We start from the raw sequence: 9,637 nt of genomic DNA, 5'->3' as shown, positions 1-9,637 counted from the left end.
TGTGTGTGCTTTATGTGTGTGTGTCTGTGTGTGTGTTTGTGTGAGTGTGTGTGCTTAATGTGTGTTTGTGCCCTATGTGTGTGTGTGTGTGTGTGTGTGCTTAATGTGTGTGTGTGTGTGCTTTGTGTTTGTGTGTGTGCTGTGTGTGTGAGTGTGTGTGCTTAATGTGTGTGTGAGTGTGTGTGCTTTATATGTGCCCTATGTGTGTGTTTGTGCCCTATGTGTGTGTGTGTGTGTGTGTGTTTAATGTGTGCTGTGTGTGTGTGTGTGTGCTTAATGTGTGTGTGTGTGTGTGCTTAATGTGTGTGTGCTTTATGTGTGTGCCCTATGTGTGTGTGAGTGTGTGTGCTTAATGTGTGTGTGTGTGAGTGTGCTTAATGTGTGTGAGTGTATGTGCTTTATGTGTGTGCCCTATGTGTGTGTGTGAGTGTGTGTGTGTGAGTGTGTGTGTGTGCTTAATGTGTGTGTGAGTGTGTGTGTGAGTGTGTGTGCCCTATGTGTGTGTGTGTTTGTGCCCTGTGTGTGTGTGTGTGTGTGCTTAATGTGTGTGTGAGTGTGTGTGCCCTATGTGTGTGTGTTTGTGCCCTATGTGTGTGTGTGTGTGTGCTTAATGTGTGTGTGAGTGTGTGTGCCCTATGTGTGTGTGTTTGTGCCCTATGTGTGTGTGTGTGTGTGCTTAATGTGTGAGTGTGTGTGCTTTATGTGTGTGTGTGTGTGCTTAATGTGTGTGTGGTGTGTGTGCTTAATGTGTGTGTGTGTGTGCTTTATGTGTGTGTGAGTGTGCTGAGTGTGTGTGCTTAATGTGTGTGTGTGTGTGTGTGTGTGTGTGTATGTGTGTGTGTGTGCTTAATGTGTGTGTGAGTGTGTGTGCTTTATGTGTGTGCCATGTGTGTGTGAGTGTGTGTGCTTAATGTGTGTGTGAGTGTGTGTGCTTAATGTGTGTGTGAGTGTGTGTGCTATGTGTGTGTGTGTGTGCTTAATGTGTGAGTGTGTGTGCTTTATGTGTGTGTGTGAGTGTGCTTAATGTGTGTGTGAGTGTGTGTGCTTAATGTGTGTGTAGTGTGTGTGCTTTATGTGTGTGTGTGTGTGTGTGTGTGTGTGTGTGTGTGTGTGTGTGCTTAATGTGTGTGTGAGTGTGTGTGCTTAATGTGTGTGTGTATGTGTGTGTGCTTAATGTGTGTGTGAGTGTGTGTGCTTAATGTGTGTGTGTAGTGTGTGTGTGCTTAATGTGTGTGTGAGTGTGTGTGCTTAATGTGTGTGTGAGTGTGTGTGTGTGCTTAATGTGTGTGTGAGTGTATGTGCTTTATGTGTGTGCCCTATGTGTGTGTGAGTGTGTGTGCCCTATGTGTGTGTGTGTGTGCTTAATGTGTGTGTGAGTGTGTGTGCTTAATGTGTGTGTGAGTGTGAGTGTGCTTAATGTGTGTGTGAGTGTGAGTGTGCTTAATGTGTGTGAGTGTGTGTGCTTAATGTGTGTGTGAGTGTGTGTGCTTATGTGTGTGTGTGCTTATGTGTGTGTGTGTGTGTGTGTGTGTGAGTGTGTGTGCTTATGTGTGTGTGTGTGTGTGCTTAATGTGTGTGTGAGTGTGTGTGCTTAATGTGTGTGTGAGTGTGTGTGCTTAATGTGTGTGTGAGTGTGTGTGCCTTATGTGTGTGTGTGTGTGCCCTATGTGTGTGTGTGTGTAGTGTGTGTGCTTAATGTGTGTGTGAGTGTGTGTGCTTAATGTGTGTGTGTGCTATGTGTGTGTGTGTGTGCCCTATGTGTGTGTGAGTGTGTGTGCCCTATGTGTGTGTGTGTGTGCTTAATGTGTGTGTGTGTGTGTGTGCTTAATGTGTGTGTGAGTGTGAGTGTGCTTAATGTGTGTGAGTGTATGTGCTTTATGTGTGTGCCCTATGTGTGTGTGAGTGTGTGTGCCCTATGTGTGTGTGTGTGTGCTTAATGTGTGTGTGAGTGTGTGTGCTTAATGTGTGTGTGAGTGTGTGTGCTTAATGTGAGTGTGTGTGCTTAATGTGTGTGTGAGTGTGTGTGCTTAATGTGTGTGTGATGTGTGTGTGAGTGTGTGCTTAATGTGTGTGTGAGTGTGTGTGCTTAATGTGTGTGTGTGTGTGTGTGTGCTTAATGTGTGTGTGAGTGTGTGTGCTTAATGTGTGTGTGAGTGTGTGTGCTTAATGTGTGTGTGAGTGTGTGTGCTTAATGTGTGTGTGTGTGAGTGTGTGTGCTTAATGTGTGTGTGAGTGTGTGTGCTTAATGTGTGTGTGTGCTTGTGTGTGTGTGAGTGTGTGTGCTTAATGTGTGTGTGAGTGTGTGTGCTTAATGTGTGTGTGAGTGTGTGTGCTTATGTGTGTGTGTGTGTGTGTGTGTGCTTAATGTGTGTGTGAGTGTGTGTGCTTATGTGTGTGTGTGTGTGTGCTTATGTGTGTGTGTGTGTGTGTGTGTGTGTGTGTGTGCTTAATGTGTGTGTGAGTGTGTGTGCTTAATGTGTGTGTGAGTGTGTGTGCTTAATGTGTGTGTGAGTGTGTGTGCTTAATGTGTGTGTGAGTGTGTGTGCTTAATGTGTGTGTGAGTGTGTGTGCTTAATGTGTGTGTGAGTGTGTGTGCTTAATGTGTGTGTGAGTGTGTGTGCTTAATGTGTGTGTGAGTGTGTGTGCTTAATGTGTGAGTGAGTGTGTGTGCTTAATGTGTGAGTGAGTGTGTGTGCTTAATGTGTGTGTGAGTGTGTGTGCTTAATGTGTGAGTGAGTGTGTGTGCTTAATGTGTGTGTGAGTGTGTGTGCTTAATGTGTGAGTGAGTGTGTGTGCTTAATGTGTGTGTGCTTAATGTGTGTGTGATTAATGTGTGTGTGAGTGTGTGTGCTTAATGTGTGAGTGAGTGTGTGTGCTTAATGTGTGTGTGAGTGTGTGTGCTTAATGTGTGAGTGAGTGTGTGTGCTTAATGTGTGAGTGAGTGTGTGTGCTTAATGTGTGTGTGAGTGTGTGTGCTTAATGTGTGTGTGAGTGTGTGTGCTTAATGTGTGTGTGAGTGTGTGTGCTTAATGTGTGAGTGAGTGTGTGTGCTTAATGTGTGTGTGAGTGTGTGTGCTTAATGTGTGTGTGAGTGTGTGTGCTTAATGTGTGTGTGAGTGTGTGTGTGTGTGTGTGTTTTGTATGCAACTCTCCATTCTTTTCTTTGCATGAAGTAAACTCAAATTTGAGGTTTCTCTCCATAGAGTTCAAGGTGTTGGGAACATAAATATGAGTTATGTGACCTTGTGCTTTAACAGATATAAGCTTCAACCTCTCATATCGTAACTTTACTGTCATTTCATTCGGACTCACCTGCAGGTAAGAGGCCAGGTTAAATAACATGTCCACATTGTCTTTTCTGTCCTTGACGGCGAGGACCAGGACTCTTCCTAGAGCTGGCCGCCCGGCCAAACTGAGCAATCGGGGAGTAGGGCCTTGGTAAGAGAGGTGACCAAGAACCCGATGGTCACTCTTGTACTCCAGAGATCATGTGTGGAGTCGGGAGAAACTTGCAGAAGGACGACCATCACTGCAACACTCCAGGGATCTGGGCTTTTATGGCAGAGTGGCCAGACGGACGCCTCTCCTCAGTGCAACACACATAAAAATGCACCTAAAGGACTCTCAGACTGTGAGGAACGTGTGGTGGTGGCATCAGCGGCGGGGACTTGGGGGCTGGTCAGGGATGAAGGAAAGCTGAACGCCATTAAACACCAAGATTTCGTTAATGAACACCTGGTCCAGAGTGCTCAGGACCTCAGACTGGCTGACATTAATAAAGGTCAATAAAAACTGTAAAAATCATTTTGTTCATTGTTAATTAATGATACGTAATTTACTAATGTTAACAAGTGTAACATTATAAGTGATATCAATATTGTAAACTGTAGTAACTTTAGTTTCTGGTGGAAAACCGTTTATTATTATTATTATTAATTATTATTTTAATAATTAATAATTTATTGTCTCAGTTCCTTCCTGATCTTGTCTTAATATTTTTTTCTCTTCACCAAAATGTTTTTTCCTCTCTTCAAAAAAATGCATGTGGTACCAACATTGGCCACCAGGTGACACTATCAGTAAACGTATTATGCTTTTAATGCTTTCTCTGTTGCTATATAGTTTAATAATACATGTATTATTTATTTAAGGGTTTACAATCCTTAATCAAGACAAAATTAGGTTACATATATTTGATATGGAGTTATTTATTTTTTTTTAATTGTTGGTCTTTCTAAACACTCGTATGGCGTTTGCTCAGTGTTCATGGTGGAACTGAAGGAATGTATCAAGGAAAATAGGAAACATGGGGACATTATTATTATGTCTGTCCTTTTGAAGTGTTAGGGGTACATCTGTTAATGTTATTATTGTTGTAAGTAATCTAATATCTAAACGAAAAGATTTATTAATTTATAAATTAAATCCTCATGACTGAGAAAAATCTATTTTTGAAGAGAGAAAAAATTAAATTTAGGAAGAGAGAAAATAAATTAAGATTTAGGCTCAGGGAGGAACTGAGACACTATTTATTTATTTTTTACCGTTAATTATTTTCCCCGCCAAGACATTCAGGGCTTCCGTACGATGGAAGGCAAAACTATTCCCGCTGTGTCCTTTAAGGGGCTCCGTAGCGATCAGAATTAGTCCGTTATAAAATTAGAATGTGTTTATTTATTACATTACATTTTTACTTTATTATTATTAAGTTAGAACCGTGTTGATATTTGTCTAAACATGTCTGCAAATGCCATGGTAATATTATATTATTATCATAACAATAAAAATATATAAATGTAACGGATCTCAGAGCGATTAACGTCGCTATTTTAGGTTTAAAGAAAAACACAAACAATCAAGACGTAATTCAGGCCTGCTGGTTTATTTAAGGCATCGTGAGAAACGTTACGTTGTTCTTGACACGTGACAGAACGTCAACAAAACAAGGCTGAATGTGTCGTCACCGTCTGTATTATGACGTCACAGCAGACAGACGCTCTAGAAGTGTCACAGCGACAGATTCGTCAGAGGAGAACACACGATCATATGATTAACACGGTGAGTTTTCTGAGCAGTTTGTGCAACAACTTTTGATTTTTAGTGGCAGTCAGATTTGTGTGCATTTTCTTAGATTTATTATTTTATCGTTTTAAACCAAACTAATTTGTTTGATCAAAAATATGCTTAAAAAATGTGATTGCAATCACCCTGTCAAATAAATAACTCTTGCTTTTATATTTTGCTAATGCAATAATATTGAGATATTTTAAGTGTAACTCAGTGTAACTGTATATTGAACGTGAAAAACACTGATTAATGTGAAAATATTCAGATATGATTTGGATCATTTTTAAAGAAATATACCCTCTTTAATCCTTTGGTGTTTGGGTAATCACCTGTCCTTATATGTCATGTTTACGGCACCACAAAGCTAAAACACAGTAACTACGCCAACGCTTCAAAGTATTTGGATTGTCTTGTCAAATGTGTATTATCTTTTTTTAAACACTCAATTTCTCATTATCTGGGCATAGTTGAGCCAAAATCATCGGTCACAGGTCAGCTGATCATGCATGTAAAAAAGTCTATATTTTTAGCATGTGTGTGCGTGTGTGTGAGAGAGTGTGTGTGCTTTATGTGTGTGTGTGTGTGAGTGCTTTATGTGTCTGAATGTGTGAGTGCTTAATGTGTGTGTGCCCTATGTGTGTGTATATGCGTGTGTGTGTGCCCTATGTGTGTGTATATGCGTGTGTGTGTGTGCCCTATGTGTGTGTGTTTGTGCCCTATGTGTGTGTATATGCGTGTGTGTTTGTGCCCTATGTGTGTGTATATGCGTGTGTGTGTGCCCTATGTGTGTGTATATGCGTGTGTGTGTGTGCCCAATGTGTGTGTGTTTGTGCCCTATGTGTGTGTATATGCGTGTGTGTTTGTGCCCTATGCGTGTGTGTGTGCCCTATGTGTGTGTATATGCGTGTGTGTGTGTGCCCAATGTGTGTGTGTTTGTGCCCTATGTGTGTGTATATGCCCTATGTGTGTTTGTGCCCTATGCGTGTGTTTGTGCCCTATGCGTGTGTGTTTGTGCCCTATGCGTGTGTGTTTGTGCCCTATGCGTGTGTGTTTTTGCCCTATGTGTGTGTATATGCGTGTGTGTGCCCTATGTGTGTGTATATGCGTGTGTGTGTGCCCTATGTGTGTGTATATGCGTGTGTGTGCCCTATGTGTGTGTATATGCGTGTGTGTGTGCCCTATGTGTGTGTATATGCGTGTGTGTGTGTGCCCTATGTGTGTGTGTGTTTGTGCCCTATGTGTGTGTATATGCGTGTGTGTTTGTGCCCTATGCGTGTGTTTGTGCCCTATGCGTGTATGTTTGTGCCCTATGCCTGTGTGTTTGTGCCCTATGCGTGTGTGTTTGTGCCCTATGCGTGTGTTTGTGCCCTATGTGTGTGTGTTTGTGCCCTATGTGTGTGTTTGTGCCCTATGCGTGTGTGTATGCGTGTTTGTGCCCTATGTGTGTGTGTTTGTGCCCTATGTGTGTGTTTGTGCCCTATGCGTGTGTTTGTGCCCTATGCGTGTGTTTGTGCCCTATGCGTGTGTGTTTGTGCCCTATGTGTGTGTATAGTGTGTGCCCTATGTGTGTGTGTGCCCTATGCGTGTGTTTGTGCCCTATGTGTGTGTTTGTGCCCTATGCGTGTGTTTGTGCCCATGCAGTGTGTTTGTGCCCTATGCTGTGTGTTTGTGCCCTATGCGGTGTGTATGTGTGTGCCCTATGCAGTGTGTGTGTGCCCTATGTGTGTGTGTTTGTGCCCTATGTGTGTGTTTGTGCCCATGCAGGTGTTTGTGCCCTATGTGTGTGTGTGTGTATGTGTGTTTGTGCCCTATGCGTGTGTTTGTGCCCTATGCGGTGTGTTTGTGCCCTATGCAGTGTGTTTGTGCCCTATGCGGTGTGTTTGTGCCCTATGTGTGCATGTGTGTGTGCCCATGTGTGTGTGCCCTATGTGTGTGTGTTTGTGCCCTATGCTGTGTGTTTGTGCCCTATGCGTGTTTGTGCCCTATGCTGTTTGTGCCCTATGTGTGTTTGTGCCCTATGCGTGTGTGTTTGTGCCCTATGTGTGTGTATATGCAGTGTGTGTGTGTGTGCCCTATGTGTGTGTGTTTGTGCCCTATGCGTGTGTGTTTGTGCCCTATGCGTGTGTTTGTGCCCTATGCGTGTGTGTTTGTGCCCTATGCGTGTGTGTTTGTGCCCTATGTGTGTGTATATGCGTGTGTGTGTGCCCTATGCGTGTGTGTGTGTGCCCTATGTGTGTGTGTTTGTGCCCTATGCGTGTGTGTTTGTGCCCTATGCGTGTGTTTGTGCCCCATATGTTTGTGCCCTATGTGTGTGTTTGTGCCCTATGTGTGTGTATATGCGTGTGTGTTTGTGCCCTATGTGTGTGTGTTTGTGCCCTATGTGTGTGTATATGCGTGTTTGTGCCCTATGCGTGTGTGTTTGTGCCCTATGCGTGTGTGTTTGTGCCCTATGCGTGTGTGTTTGTGCCCTATGCGTGTGTGTTTGTGCCCTATGTGTGTGTGTATATGCGTGTGTTTGTGCCCTATGCGTGTGTTTGTGCCCTATGCGTGTGTGTTTGTGCCCTATGTGTGTGTATATGTGTGTGTGCCCTATGTGTGTGTATATGCGTGTGTGTGTGCCCTATGTGTGTGTATACGTGTGTGTTTGTGCCCTATGCTGTGTGTTTGTGCCCTATGCGTGTGTTTGTGCCCTATGTGTGTGTGTGTTTGTGCCCTATGCGTGTGTGTTTGTGCCCTATGCGTGTGTTTGTGCCCTATGCGAGTGTGTGTTTGTGCCCTATGCGTGTGTGTGTTTGTGCCCTATGTGTGTGTATATGCGTGTGTGCCCTATGTGTGTGTGTGTGTGTGTTTGTGCCCTATGTGTGTGTATATGCGCGTGTGTGTGCCCTATGTGTGTGTGTTTGTGCCCTATGCGTGTGTTTGTGCCCTATGCGTGTGTATATGCGTGTGTGTGTGTGTGTCCTATGCGTGTGTGAGTTTGAGTGTATGCCCATTAATCATTAAAATATCTGTGTATCTCAGCGAGTATTGACGCTGACTATCACACTTATGTTAACTGAAAATATATATATATGTTATTATGTATGATGTCATTTTTTTAAATTCTTTAACATTTCAAAATATACATTAACTACAGCTAAACCAGTGTGATACATATAAAGATATATTTTTTTTTTATCATGGTTTATATGAAATTTCATTTGAATATAATATTGCATTAAATTTATATCTATATTTAAAGTGAGAATTTCTAGTAAATAACTTCCATATAAGTTACTGATTACTGCTGAAAAACAACTCGGTAGTTAAAATCTACGCAACCAAATATTTTTTTTTCCAACCAAACAACATCAAAACAACTACACAACACAAATACACAAAACAACTACACAACAATCTGTACTTCTATACAATGTTTTAAACAATATATTCTGTTTATCGCATGAGCCGCTGATGTTAATGTGCAAGCTGGTTCATTATCACATCAGTCTGTGGAGGGATATTATTAGGGGGGTTAAAGGGAAAGGATGAGGCGAGCACGGGCCTAAAATTAAAATAAAAATAAATAAATAAAAATAAAAAAAGACTGACACAAATACACACAGGGCAGCTGCCCATCATTTTTTCTCTCTCAAACTGTTGTCACCGGCCGCCATTATCCCTCGATCACCCCATCAGGCTGATTTGGGACCGGGCGTGTGTCACTCCAGCTCGGCCTGGCTCCGCCCTCCTCCACTCTACACTCCTCCCAGTGTTGCCTCAGGCCGGGGAGTCCCCGGCATGCTGTACATCCCCCGGAGAAGGGGGTTGGGTGGGGAGAGATAAAGAAACTCACTCACCGGTTCTCTGATGCGCCGTTGCGTGGTCCTCGATCACTCCTCCACCCTCTCAGGCGGACAGCAGCCGCTTCTCCCCGGCCGGACCGGAGTCAGACCTCTGACCCCCAGCGGACAGGACTCCCTCCGCATTCCCGGGCGGCCCGTGGGGACACTCCTCCACCCCTGGCAGCGGCTCCATCGTGCCAGGCGGTCGGGAGTCCATTCCCCACTCGCCCCGCGGACGGCAGCCGTTCCCCACGCCCGGGCTACTCCGCCCCCGGGCGGATGGCAGCGGGGCTCCCTGGGTGGATGGCAGTGTCGAGGACTCTGCGACGGGCATCCCTCCTCCTTCCGGGTTTCGCACCAGTGTAAGGGGATAAAGGGAAAGGAGGCGGCGAGAACCGGCTTGACGATATAAATAATATTTAATTAAATACAAAGACAAACACATTCAGCGCAGCTACCCGCTTTTCTCTTTCTCTGGATCTGTCGTCTCCGGCCGCTTTTATCCCTCGCGACACCCCATCAGGCTGATTGGGCAACGGACGTGCATCATTCCATTATAAACATGCTTATATCTCCTAAATAATTTCTTCTAAACATTTGGAAAAAACAAATTTGTTATATAAATTTTTTTAGTCTTGACAAAGTCACAAAGTTTGATTCCCATACAAAAAACCTCTACTGGGTCAAAAATGACCAGAATGCAATACGAGGGTTTATATTTAAAAACATTATATAATATTAAATAT

The sequence above is a fragment of the Xyrauchen texanus genome, chromosome 36, assembly GCF_025860055.1.
Source record: "Xyrauchen texanus isolate HMW12.3.18 chromosome 36, RBS_HiC_50CHRs, whole genome shotgun sequence".
In the NCBI taxonomy this organism is placed as follows: domain Eukaryota; kingdom Metazoa; phylum Chordata; class Actinopteri; order Cypriniformes; family Catostomidae; genus Xyrauchen; species Xyrauchen texanus.
This window is presented reverse-complemented; position numbering follows the sequence as displayed.